A 14,280-nucleotide genomic window follows, 5' to 3' on the forward strand; every position below is an offset into this window, starting at 1 on the left:
GACCATCGAACTTTGATAAGCTAATGCGTTCGACTTTTTCAAATAGGGACAATATTGACCATCGAATTTTGATAACCTAATGTATTCGACGTTTTCAAATAGGAACAATATAATATGGCCCAATCAAAGAATTTTATTCTCAACCTATTCCTTTTCTTTGAGAATAAAGAAGTCATATAATTATTTAAGAAAATAGAAAAGTCCCATGAGAACGCACCGTAAAAAGATTTCCCGCCACGAGAGGTCAGTGGTAGGCTTCCGCCGCTTAAAGCAAATGGCCGATAAAAGCAGACCCTAGGATCTCGTCTCTTCCACCCAATGTCACAAAGTCAAGGAAAACAGAGTATCTCATTCTATTAACAGAATGTTACAAGGCAATTAGTTAAACAGCCTGTAAAAAGACGGGATTTTAAACAGCGACCCTTTTACGCCTTGCAGGATTCATGTTGTTTCACGTTATCGGCAGTTCTTCCCCGCAGATGGAACAGACAGTTGGTTTCGTCAGCACGTTTCCAATAAAAAGCCTTTCATTTATTACCAAAATCAAAGATATTAAACAAGCTTGATGTGTGTCTTGCTAGTCGGATTCGTAACGCGTGTCTTTTTGCTTGAAACATTGGACATATTGCGTGCGGTAGATTAGGAAGTTCAATAGTATTCAGATGGTGCATGAGTAGGCGTCCGCTCCTTGAATTAACGAAGACTAATGTTGGTATAAGCAGGATTTGTGTCTACGGCCGGCTAAACACGTGTTCCAAGAATCGGCATACACACACTGAAATCGGAAAATTAAAGAAAGGCATGAGATTCGTGATGTCAATGATTGTATGACAATAACAGAGAAAGTCTGCAGTTACGTTACGTTTGGAGAATTGTGGATAAAACTGATCAAGCCCGAGCCGAGTGAGTTAATCACGTCCTAGTAGTCTTTAGCGATTCCCAACTCGCTCACCAAGCGGCAATTTCATTAACTTTAATTACAGTAGGTCCAGAGAGAAGGCAACTTTGACAGATGTAAATGCCAGTGTCAGTAAGCGACAGAACCAACATTAGCTCACTTTGATTACAACACACAGACAATAGAGAAATGCGTATGATTAGAACAAAACATGGGGCCACCCCAGGTTCTGATTTTTAATACAACCAGTGACTCGGGTTACAATATTAGCTATTCATCTATAATAATATAGCATGGCCTTTGGTAGCCTTTTAGCAAGTCGGCTATCAGCCAAAAACGAGCGGTTGTAGTTATTCTAAACATCAATTGATAATAATGGTTTTTGATGGCAATTAAAGAAAATGACCGAAGGCACACGACCTCATATCGTAGACAGAAACACATATTGTATTAAGAGGAAGCTAGCAAAACACCGTGTATTGCTGTTCTCCTAAAACCCCCCAATTGGCCACCATTAAAATTTTAAATTACGTCTCGCTGTTCAGCTAATGTAGAAACTCGTTTCTATGTTTACAATAATTGCTACTATCAATTTCTACCGCTTACAACCTAGCAATTAGATTGCCGTTTTACTTCAGCTGATAGCTGCCTTTATTTAATAGCATCATGCGGCAGAAGCACAGGGTTTATTTAGTGGTTTCGTGATCCAACATAGTTTTAACGTTGCTAAAACACCATAAACAACAGACAAGATACATAAAATAATTTTATTCTATCAAACCACGAACAGAAAATAAAAACGTTTTTACAACAGTAGATAATTTGATTAAAAGACCCCATTACCAAAAAGGTTGAAAAGAAAACTGATAAAAGGCGAATTAAATGACTTCTTGGAGAAACAATTATTAAATGTTTAGTCATAAATTGAAGGAAAAGAAAAAAAAAATGGAATGTTTTTCTAATTCTTTTCTAAAATGTGGTTTGAATCCATCTATTAATTTTTTTCCCACCTCTACAATAATCATCTGTTAATCTCAAAAGCAAGGTGTTTAAAAAAAAAAAAAAAAATCCACCAGGCCCAGCAGTTTTTGAATATTTCAAAAAAGGCACAACAGTCTGAGTCGTTGAAATATATCTCAAATGTAAAATGTTGATGTTATTATGTTATAAAGCAGGGAGCCACATTGGCTAAGGAAGTAAGACGCTGGCTCGCTAGCAGGGAGATCGCGGGTTTATCGGGATTTTCTCTTGTCAATGGTGCCAGGACTGAGGGCCTGACAAGGACAACTGTCTAGTCGTTCGGATGGGACGAATAACCAAGGTCCCTTGGCAGTTGGAATTTAATATAAGAGTAGGCCGTAGCGCCCCTTTCAGGGCAAAATATCCCCTTTAGCACACTGTGTGACGTTAAACCCCATTTCGTTTCATTTCATTTTGTAATGAAGCAGACCATAAAAACTTCATGAAAAATAGACTGTCTAGGCCAGTGTGCTATCAATAAAGACCAATGTACACTTAAAATAGCCATTATAATAACGTTTGGATAATAATGGTACCTCTGATTGCGTAAGGTATTAGATATTTAACTAGTATTCTGGACTTTTGGGGCTTTCATAAATTGAATTTGGTTTTTAACGTGATAGGATACAATCATGTAAATAATTTAACTTTATATCATCGGGAATACCATAAAAAGCTCTGAAAAGTATTAATATAGTTTCGAGATATTTTTGTAAACTACACAATCTACCACCCCAACATGGTATTTAGAATATATATTTCACTAATAACTTATATTGGATTAAATATACTTATTGTGCGATGAAATGTTACTTATATATTAAAGTCACGGTGTGCGTATCGGTGATTGAGAGGAAGCCGGTCTTTAAATATAAATTAATCAAGAACAATAAATCAAATAAGTCATATTATGAACAACCATCAAATGAATTGTAGCGTAAAATACGATGTGTAAGAAATGCGATCTGACACTAAGAAATTAGAAATATTATCAGAGATTTAGAATAAAGCAGACTCGATCATCAATACTCAGATAATATCATAATAATACAAGAAGCAGCGTGAAGAAGGTCGATTTACAGGGCTTATCTGACGGTGGAAAAACTCACCAGATATCACACGCCAACTTAATAACTCTATCATACCCACCATATTGTAACTTCACTTGGAAAGATAACTCGACGACCTTATCAACAGGGGTGGCTCACTTTAAATCAAAATCAAGAAATAACAAGTGTGTAGGAATTATCATTAAACGAGAAACCAAATCTGTTGATGTCATTTTTTCGATTCGTTTTATTTCCTGTGGTGACTTTTTATGTTAATTTCGTATACAGCATTTCCTGTGGGTATTCTAAATTGGTGTCACACTTTTATTTTATATAATCTTAGTTTAACATATATCGTCATGTTAAAACCATTAAATGCCCGGGCGGCGCCATGTTCAGTTCTTTTTTTTTAAATTCATATCGTTGATCACCGGTTTATAAAATTTATGAATTGCTCTTTTCCTGCTTTTATGCAAGTCGTCGATCAAAAGGTCTGACATCGATTTGAGCATCGTGGATTCGACCCCACGCTTGTTTATGACAATGAATTTGATTACCTGTTTCGTGGGTTTTCTCTGAGTTCTCCAGGTTTCTCAGACTGCTTATAATTGAAATAAAATATGCCATAGCATATGTCTAAGTAAGCCTAGTTGGATGGGCGTCCCCACCCATTTCTATGAGAGAGACACGATGACTAAGTGAGTAAGGCGTTGGCTCGCTATACTGTTCGATCCCTGCACTGACCCAGACTTTTCATCGGGATTTTTTGACGTCGTTCCCGCTTGTCAGTGGTGCAGGACTGGGCAGAAGACCTGGCAAAGGACAATGTATAGTCGTTTGGATGGGACGACAAACCGAAGACCCACGTACAAATTAGCGTGTACGTAAATGATCCCCTGACAGTTGGAATTCGATATAAGAGTAAGCCGTAGCTCCGCTGTCCGGGCAAAATTTTACTCATAGCACACTGTATGGCGTATGCCCGTCTTCATTAGCCCTATTGGAGCTGAAACGTAAGACGTTAAACCCCATTTCACTTCATTTCCATTTATTATGCAGCTAGGTAAACTCGAGAACATAAAAAAACATTTAAGAATGCATGGGGGTGGCATTTACAAAAAGAAAGCATAATTGTTATTACTTAATTTGGCCAAGATGTTTGTGTGAAACCAATGTCAACTTTAAATTGCCATAAAGTTTCAATCGATCAATTTGTAAATTGTTTGAATTATTGAAATAAAATTATAGCATATGTTATTCCCAAAACAACATATAGTTTGAGTCTAGTTAATGAAAAACGCATATATTGAAAAATTTATTCAAATTACTTTTTTCTGTGTGTTTGGGTGTTTTGAGAAAATGTAGCGTAGCTTATTTATTATTGTAGCAACATTACTTGACAATCGAGACTAGGACTCGATTATCTCTTTTATAAAATAGGTTCGGTGTTCTAATCTACTTAAAATCGGAACCATCCGATAGCCCAGGGAGTTGATTTGGGGCTTGTCATGTTAATAAATATTTAGATAATAATTTATATCACATTTGATGCAAGAAAAGGGACCTGTAATAGGCAGATTAAGCTCTTACACAATTCATCTTTAATGTTTACATAGAAAAAAAAAATAAGACTGATTTGCTTTTCGCTCACCGTGAATTTTTAGTAATATCGCTTTAATTACATACAAAAAAAAATAATTTGCCTACTTTATAGAACTTTGAATATTAGCTTTACAAGCCATGACATTTGATACGCCATTTTGATCACCCTATTTCCATTATTGTGTCGAAAGCTTTTATTGTTAAGAAATTTATCAAATTAATCCCTTAAAGAAAAATTAATAAAAATCTTGATATGATGGAGTGTTTATCAGAAAACAAACAGTGACATGAAACAATCATTGACAGGGATATCAGAATTTGATTGTTAGAAATAAAATATGAAAATTGAACTTGGAGTTTCTATCGAGGATATTAATGTCGCCTCATTGCTTTACCATAATTATTGTGGCATCTGTCTTCATTATTCCCGGAACCAACGGAACGGAAAACGAAACATATTAACGACCTGACTAGAATTTGCCATTTTGCGCGGCTGAAGAGTTTCATTTTCAAGCAATTCAATATTCCATTTACAGTTCATGTCAGCGCCATGTTGGTTGACGGTTAAAAGACATCTCGGAAACCAGATCTGAAACGAAACACATTAACTGCTTGACTTAATTTAGCATTAGGCTCTTAATGAAATGGTTCATAAGCAATCTTGGTCATTACAGGCCCGTCAAAGCATTCACATGTCAAGCAAGGGCACGGTTACGTACAAAAAGACAACTCACAAAACGAATCGAAAAATGACTCATTTCATGCTTGTGTATTTCCTGAGCAAGTTTGAAAATAAAGCAATCAGATAAATGGTGGAATAATCTGTGAGAATGTCAGCAAGACTAGTGCCGTCCAACCCCTGGGAATACAAGAAAAGGAATATTAACGTTATTTAATACTGTACAGGTTATAATACAAAAACTATTATTCTAAACTTGCTTTTCTATCACCGCATTTTGACAGCTCCTCTCGTCATCTCTTCGCCGCAAGAATTGATTTTTACAACAAAAAATTACTAAATTTTGTAATAAATATAAAGGGAGATTGAATTTCAATGTCTCGTCCCGATGTGGAATTGTTTTAATCAAATAAATACGTGTTAGCTTTCAGCTGGGAATGTTCATATTTTATTGTTTTTAAAAAGAATTTGATGTATAAGGAATTAAATATATATGAACAACGTGGACGTTAATCAGATCGAAACATTGTTTCTTAGTGATTTAATGTGGTTAACAGTTTTCTAATTTATAGAAAAAAATCTCAAAAAGGCAACTGAATAATTTTTTATACTTCTTATTTCATTAACATAAATTTAGACATTCATAGTAAATTCCGGGTAACTTAATAAATAATTGACACAATGAAATTTGACCATAATTTGAATTAATCAAATATATTGTTTTCTATGTATTTATACTATTTTAATTGCTTTGTTTAAGTAATGTAGCGCATAAAATAAAGAAAGATGAATTATTTTCAGGTAATACGATATTATGTGTTCATCTTTTCTTATTCTTGAATAATATATTTGCCATTCCGTTGCTTGCTCAATGTTGGGTTTGTAAATTTGTTAGTTATAGCAAAAACTCTTTTAATCTCACAATTTATATCACAATATTTGACAAGATGACACTGAAGAATGGCGGATAACTTCTATACTATCATAGATATATGGCAATGCGAATCAAACTTTCACATAAAACTTTTAACTCTTAACTTCGGCAAGCCAAATCTATTTGAATAAAACAACTAGGAATCCTTATTGGATATTGTTCATTGCCATTTAATTTGTATTTTATTTGACAGAAAGGTTATTTAAATAACTAACCGTGGATCGTTCAAGATTTCGTTATAGAGTTATCGCCCTTTGATGTGAACTTTGTGATAGTATTTCCAATGTTTATGGTTGCAGTGAAAACTATCAAATTGATACGTATGCACAAACGACATTATATAATTATATAAAAGATAAGAAAACATTTATTCTCCTTCTTTTTCATATGTATTATCTATAACACCAGACAGGCTGTTACGTTTTTTTGTCGTGATGTATGCTCTTAACGGAGGAAGTTGTTGTTTTAATTTAGTTTTGGGTGTAAATATTTAAATAGAGACTGGAGAAGAATAAGCCGTATATTTAATTGATGTGTTTAGACACGTGCGTTATAAACAACTTTATAGGTTTATATACAAATGCAACACCTTTAGGATATACATATAAAATGTTTTATCTTCTACTTTTGAATTTTAGGTTAATTGAGATTGATGGTGTTCCGAGAGAGAGAGAGCGAGGGAGAGAGCGAAAGAGAGAGAGAGTTTAATGTCCCCTCGATCGACACTAATTAGGTCAATTCGGGACTAACATATGGTTCAATTGTTTTTCAATAATTCGCTTGCGTGTAGGGATCTTTAGCAGATAATTTATACGCAGCAAATTATATATGTAACACTATTTGGTGTCACAGTAGAACTTCGCGTTGTTGCGTTGTATATAAAATCTTTTGTAAACTCAATCTTTATATGGTACAATAATATTTTCTACAACAACAATAAAACAACTATCTTATAGGTATTTAAATTTTAAACACGTTCAAAACCTATGATGTCTACCCTGGCTATGTCGCCCAACCGTCTCTTGAGGAAAACACGCTGGTCTAATTTATATAAAACATTTAGCTACGTCAGCTATTAGGGCGAGTCATTACCATATTTGGTAAGTGTTTCATTAGGGCAACCTTACTTTATAACATCGGGCTAGTCTGTACTATACCAGATGGCCGGAGACCTCTGACCTGATGTTCTTGATAAAAGTTAGCCTCTGAGTATAGGCTACAAGAAGAGCTTCCAGCCTGGTTGTTAAAATACAATATTATTGGTTATACTTAATTAGTTAATTAATTATCAGATCTTTTCATTGGTTAATTTGTGAATTCTAGCCTAATATAATTGTTACCTTCAAAGGAAAGTTTAAGTCTGTTTCTCTTCTGTTGCATTTTTGTTGCGTTCAGATACATGTACAGTGATCATTGAACCATTGTATATTTAGAGCGTTCACAGTGGTTTTGATTGTGGGAGACTCCGGTGTTTCAGACACTATTTTCAAATTCTGAGCCAAAGCGGAAGACGCTGTCTTAGACGCTGTCTTATTCTCTATCTCGTTGCCCACAAAATAACCTTTATGAAAAAACATTTCACATTACATGTAGAACATGCCATTATATCTTTATTTCGGGTTAAACATAAATACACTTTTAATCATATATACATAAATACTTAAGATAAGATTTGAAGCCATAATGTAAAATTCTATTTCAAGATGGCTGACCCTGGGCAACTGTACTGGAAGACAGATTCGGATCTTAAATATATAATTATAGCTTGTAAAATGTAAAAGATAGACTGATAAGAAGAGTTTAAATCCTGATTTTACGGTAGTTTCATTCATCATTGCTCAACAAGCAGTACCTTTGTTACATGTTGATTTATCTTCAAGTTCCCACCATGTTAAATTTGATGGAATCCAGACCAAACATTAAACATATTGTAAGCCATTATTTAAACATTCATCGTCAGTCTCCGGTTCATGGCATTTAATTTCAAAATATTATCTTTTGTTATTTTTTGGTCTGATATTCACATTGGTTGGAAATAATTGTTAGGTTGTTTAAACTTTAAATTGAATTTCTTATATCAGTGTCATTGTTTATACTCATTTATATTCCCTCATCTATCATGTATGTATTATATAATAACGTTTATCTTTCTTAGACAAAATATCGTCTATACTGTATGATAATGGTTTAGGGTGTCATTCTGATGTCTTTCAACTTAACAACAATTTGAGCATTATCATACCTTGATTAATGATAGGAGTGGGGTGGGTGACTTCGTGGTCCGATACTTAACTGATTTTAAATTGTAAAATCAGTAGCCTATTAATATTTGCACAAACAAAACACAGAAAAACCACCAAATGATATGAGCAAAACGATGTTGATACACATTACCGGAGAAACAGAATAACTACTTAACTACGAATGAGTGTTGTCACCGTTTTCGAAGTTTATTGCTTGTCACATACTCTCAGCAAGAAAATAAATTCAAAATAACCATGCACTCTGCTAATGCCCGAAAATCCAAGTATTTACCTATTACAGTAAAGATATTTTGCATCAATTTTCGATAAACCCTCTGGAAAACAATATATCTGGCTTACTATCTAATTTGAACATGCATGGTGTGAAGGGGAGGCCTCCAAAACCGGTGCCTCTTTAAGATATAAGTAAAGTTAAAGCGCAATGGTGACTCCAGTAAGTTCTAAGTAATTTTCATTGTCATGACATTTGTCTTTGCTTGATTGTCTGGAGACGAACGGAACGTAGCGTAGATTGATTTCAATGAAATACACGGACAAAATATTTCACGCAATTTGTTTAAGTTTGTGTATCTTTGCCCATTCATAACGTGAATAATTCTAACATATGCTCCTACAAAATGTATCCAACACTTTTCAATAATTGTTTAAGTAAATAAAATTTTACTACAAAGATTTACCTGATTAAACGACTTTTCCTTTTCTAGAGATCGAATGTGGAATTTAATGACCAAACACCACACATACTGCTGACCAAGTCATCAAAACCCCATTAATTGTAGAGGTTAATTTTACTTTAATTGCTCGATAATTAGTCATAAATTATGTTGTTATATATGTGTTAGCCCCAAGGGCGATCAAACCTTTTATCTCCATATCAATGAATGATTCTATAAACCATGACACTGTTAAGCTGCTTTCTAAAGCCCAGTTTATTTCTTCTTATCACAATATTAAAATAATTATAGGAATCAAGGCAAGGCAATAGCTCACTGTCGTCCCCAAGGGATCTCTTGCGGGTGCTTATTTGTATAAAGGCATGTGACTAGTTATCTATACAAAACAGCAATGATCTTGGTTGGTCAAACTATTTAGATAGAATTCATTTTCTGAATCAATCGTACTTCTGATATGCATATTTTGTTAAATTAAAAAAAAACAAAAAACTGTAACACTTTTATCACAGTTGGTGACTTTTTTTGCATAATTATATGATATTATATAAAACTAGTTGACAAAACTCTATGAATTTATTACTCGAATATGTTTGCATGAGTGAACGTCTCTATGGGTTGACTAAATCCATCTTTACAATCCCCCATACATTTACTTGACTAACTTCTCTAACATATGATACTTAATATCAAAATCATTAATATATGATATGCTAACAATGTCTGACGAATTGACTTGAACAGCTTATTATTATCATTATTAAAACAGCAATATTGTTTCGGCGGTTGACAGGTACCCGTTTAATGTTTCAATATGTTACCCTTACAGCTGTTGTACACGCTAAACAAATACATAGTCAATACTAGTTGAATACCTTCTCGTGATGTATAACACCATTAAATAATTTGTTGAAATCTTGCTTTTAATATCAGAAGCACATGAAAGGACATTGTTAAATAGCATAAAACATCCAAATCGCTTGATAAAATTAAATTCAAATGTCATTCAATATGCTCTAATACAATTTTAACAATAATGGGAATTGGATGTTTCCCTCATTCGACAGTAATATATTTGCATGCTTTAAAGGGAAACAGTTCCTATTGATCAACGAGCAGAATTTTTTATAATTCCAGCTAATGTTGCCATGTAAAATCTTCACCGTAAAATTACTTTTTTATAGCTTCTCGTTAAATGCAATATAATACGTTTTCGCTATAAGGATCTAAAAAGGGCCATAACTCCATGTAACATATGGTATTTTTACATAAACAAAAGAAATAAACGCCAAATGACTTCAGTATTCCGTCTAAGATGAATAACAACTTACACACTTCACCATAAACTTATAGTATAACTACACCTTGTTGTTGAATGATTAAAAGGCATAGGTGTTCGCCGGGTATCTAGACAAATATATCCCAATGCAATGCTAAATGTCACCGAAAGTTAAATATAATCCAATGCAATGCTAAATGTAACTTAAAGACAAATATAATCCAATGCAATGCTAGATGTAACATAAAGCTGTCAAAGCTTCTTGACTTAGTTTTAAAAAATTAATAAGGTGTTGAATTGGCTTTCTGTGTACTAATGGAAAATGACCAAAACGACTAGATCGTCTTTCTATATATTACGCGGAAGTAGATTTGTTTACTAATTTTGGTTTCGTTTTTGGCGTATACTGTCACAAAATAAATTATAGTTCAACGTTCAACTCACATCCGTGGACCTAAACTAGTAACTATAATCCGATACCCATGTCTCAAAACAAATGACAAGTTTAAGATGAATTAAATCAACACTTATTGTTTTTTTTTATGAAAATGTCATTCGTGTCGAAGTCCATCATTTTAAAGGCAATGTCAATATAGAGAAAAATAATCATATCATGTGTTATTTGCACGTAAACGGGGTGTGGGGGTGGGTTGGATGGCCGAATGGTTAGCACAAGCGCGCTGTATCATACGGTCTGTCATTGAGTAAACTGGCGGGGTTTCGATTACCCGGTTGTACGCGACAAGGAGTAGGGTCGCCTGTTCAACCTCGTGGGTTTTCTCCGGGTCCTCCGGTTTTCCCCCACTGCTCAAGACCCCTACGCACAAGCGAATGATTGAAATAAAATTGAACCATGTGTTAGTCCCGAAATGACCTAGTTTGTGTCGAGTGGACGTTAAACCTCATTTCTCCCTCTCTCTTTGCACGTAAACTCCTGTCACTTTACTCAAGGTAATTTATTACCATCATAAATATACCAAAATATAAATTACGATACTATTATAATACACTGTATTCCCACGTGTTCAATTATGGCTGATCAATTCTTCAAAGATTCATCCTGATATTTACTTTCAAACTTATTAAACATTAACTGAAGATGATTTGTCCAACTGATGAAATCACCCACCGCTAATGGTATTTTAATTATGCTAGACGGTTATGAATTTTATTAATTAATTAATTGTTACCTAACAATCAGTGTAATACATCCTGCTTTTGGTGTCCTGTCCGCTATATAACGTGAAGCTGGCCACTACATTGACACTTTCATTTGAAGTCACGAGAAGTACATTCACTTATCCCACCATGGCTTTTTGTATAACCATTTTCTCTGCAGTGGCCTGCTTCTTTAGCCAACAGGTGTCGGCGCAGATGTTTGGTGGTCGGCCAGGACTTGGTTTAGCAGGTGCAGGAGTTAGACCAGGAGTACCGAGAATGGGAATGATGACTGGACAGTCTTTTTGGGGTGCACAGCCGCAAGCTACTTACAGAACATGCATCGGACAAACAGGTGCTGGTGACGAACTAAGAGTTACTTTCAGTGAACGTCCTCAAGTATCAACTAATTGGTGGGATAACTCTAACAGCCTGCAAGTTACCGCCGATATTACCTCTGGTTCTATCTCGGGTATGTTCCAGTTGGTCACCACTGAATATGGTCGTATTGATGGTATGTGTGAAAGCGCCAGTTTAGGAGAAATTATTTCGGAACAACCCCAGGCCAATACCGGCATGTTAGGATTAGGATGGTGGAATCAAGGTCCAGCCAACAATATCGGAGTTATTGGAACCACTTTTGACTTAAGCCCAGGTAAAACTGTCAGCTTGACCGATAATATCAACACTGGACTAACTTTAGCTCGTATTACTGGTGGAGGTATGGCTCTGTGTCCCGCCCGACAGGTCGTCGGAAACAGATGTCTCGATATGATGTCTTTATGCTGTTCCATTGCCCGAGACAGCAGACCAGCAATTCAACCAGTTGCAGGAGGAGCCCAAGCTGCTATGGTGGGCGGTATGAACGGTGGCATGGGACCAATGGGAGGTATGGTTGGTGGAATGAACGGTGGCATGGGCGGTATGGTTGGTGGAATGAACGGTATGCAGCAGGGGATGAATGGTAACATGAACGGTGGTATGTCTGGCAACATGGGCTCTCCTGTTGGACAAGGCATGCAAGGTGGTGCATTCCAAGGGCGGCGATAAGTCACCTTAAATTTTTCAGAAGGAATTCTCTTATCAATGTAATCAAAATAAAGTAAAACTTTGACAAGCTGTAACCAGTTTTAATTATTTTGTTCTCAAATTGTCTGCTCTTTAGAATGACAAATGTAGGTTTATTCTATGTACTTTAGATTTCTTACGAAAATCGTGGGTTGGTATTTTGGACTGTACAAGGAATAATTATATAAACGGTTAGAAGGGATCTATAATGTACTTTAGATTACTTACGAAAATCGTGGGTTGGTATTTTAGACTGTACAACGAATAATCATATAAGCGGTTAGAAGGGATCTATGTACTTTAGATTACTTACGAAAATCGTGGGTTGGTATTCCCTCAAATTATGGATTTCACTTATATGGTCCCTCAGGATATTATTACTGCTTTACTGACAAACTGCAAATATAGGACCTGGTGTCTTTACATTACAACCTGCCCAATAGTCCTACAATTATAGTTCTTCCAGTTAAAATCGTGGCACTCTTGGTGCGTCTTGTATATATCCATCCTACCCATGGCTCGCTAAAATGGGGGTCCTGTGTTTCATCCCGGTGTTCATATGGATTTTTTTTTCGGCATGGTTTCCCTTATCAGTGGTACAGGACAGAGGGCCTGGCAAGGGGAAACGTTTAGTCGTTCGGATGGGACAAAAATCCGACGTCCCGTATACACATAGGCGTGCACGTATAAAAGAACCCTTGGCAGTTGGAATTCGATATAAGAGTAGGTCGTATTGCCGCTGTCCGGGCAAAATGTCCCTCATAGCACGTCGTATGGCGTATGCCCGTCTTCACTAGCCCAGTCGGAGCAGAACAGTAGGACGTTATAGACTACCATATCATTTCCATCCAGTAGGCACTGTTTACAAATTCTAACGCCTACTAACAACTGATCACTGGAACACTGATAATCTATGGATAACAACATTCAAATATTTATCTTCCTTCTATAATTACAAAATACGCACCGAAATTAGTTTACATACAAACATCCTTGCTACGATAATAAACAATCTCGATTATCCGTTTTAATGATAAATGATTATATGGCATGGTTGTGCGAATCCAATCAATATCCTTTGCATTTGACGGTCTAGAGAGTTCATGAAAGGGCTTGCCATGTTAAATAAATGTCTAAATAATAATTTATATACCAATGAAAGCCAGATAAAAAGACCTACAATGGGCAGATTTAGCTTTTGTATAATTCATCTTTAATAAATCGATCTATTCAACATTTTTATAAGATTGCCGTGATATATATTTAGATTTTTGACAACATATTTGCTCCCGTAAAAAGGCAAAACCTAGTAACTCACTTTTTTCTTATTTTAAGAAAACGAAGGAAAACGTAATGAATGAATATTAAACCCCAGTTTATTCATAGATATCTAATTACTGCATGACAGATACACACTACATTGCACAATTCTCACCTCTAATAGAAATTATGAATTTCCGTTAGATTTTGGCGGGAAAATGAGTTACTAGGTTTTTCTGTAGCAAATTCAGATGGATGTCACAAAGTTTACCACGGCAAACTCTAGTATGAAAAATAACATGAGTTGGTCGGTTTTGCTGAAGCAAATTTAGATGAATGTCACAAATTTTACCAAGACAAAACCTAGTATGAAATCTAAAAATTTATTTTCAACAACA

Source organism: Patella vulgata, chromosome 3 (genome assembly GCF_932274485.2).
Source record: "Patella vulgata chromosome 3, xgPatVulg1.2, whole genome shotgun sequence".
Classification (NCBI taxonomy): Eukaryota; Metazoa; Mollusca; class Gastropoda; family Patellidae; genus Patella; species Patella vulgata.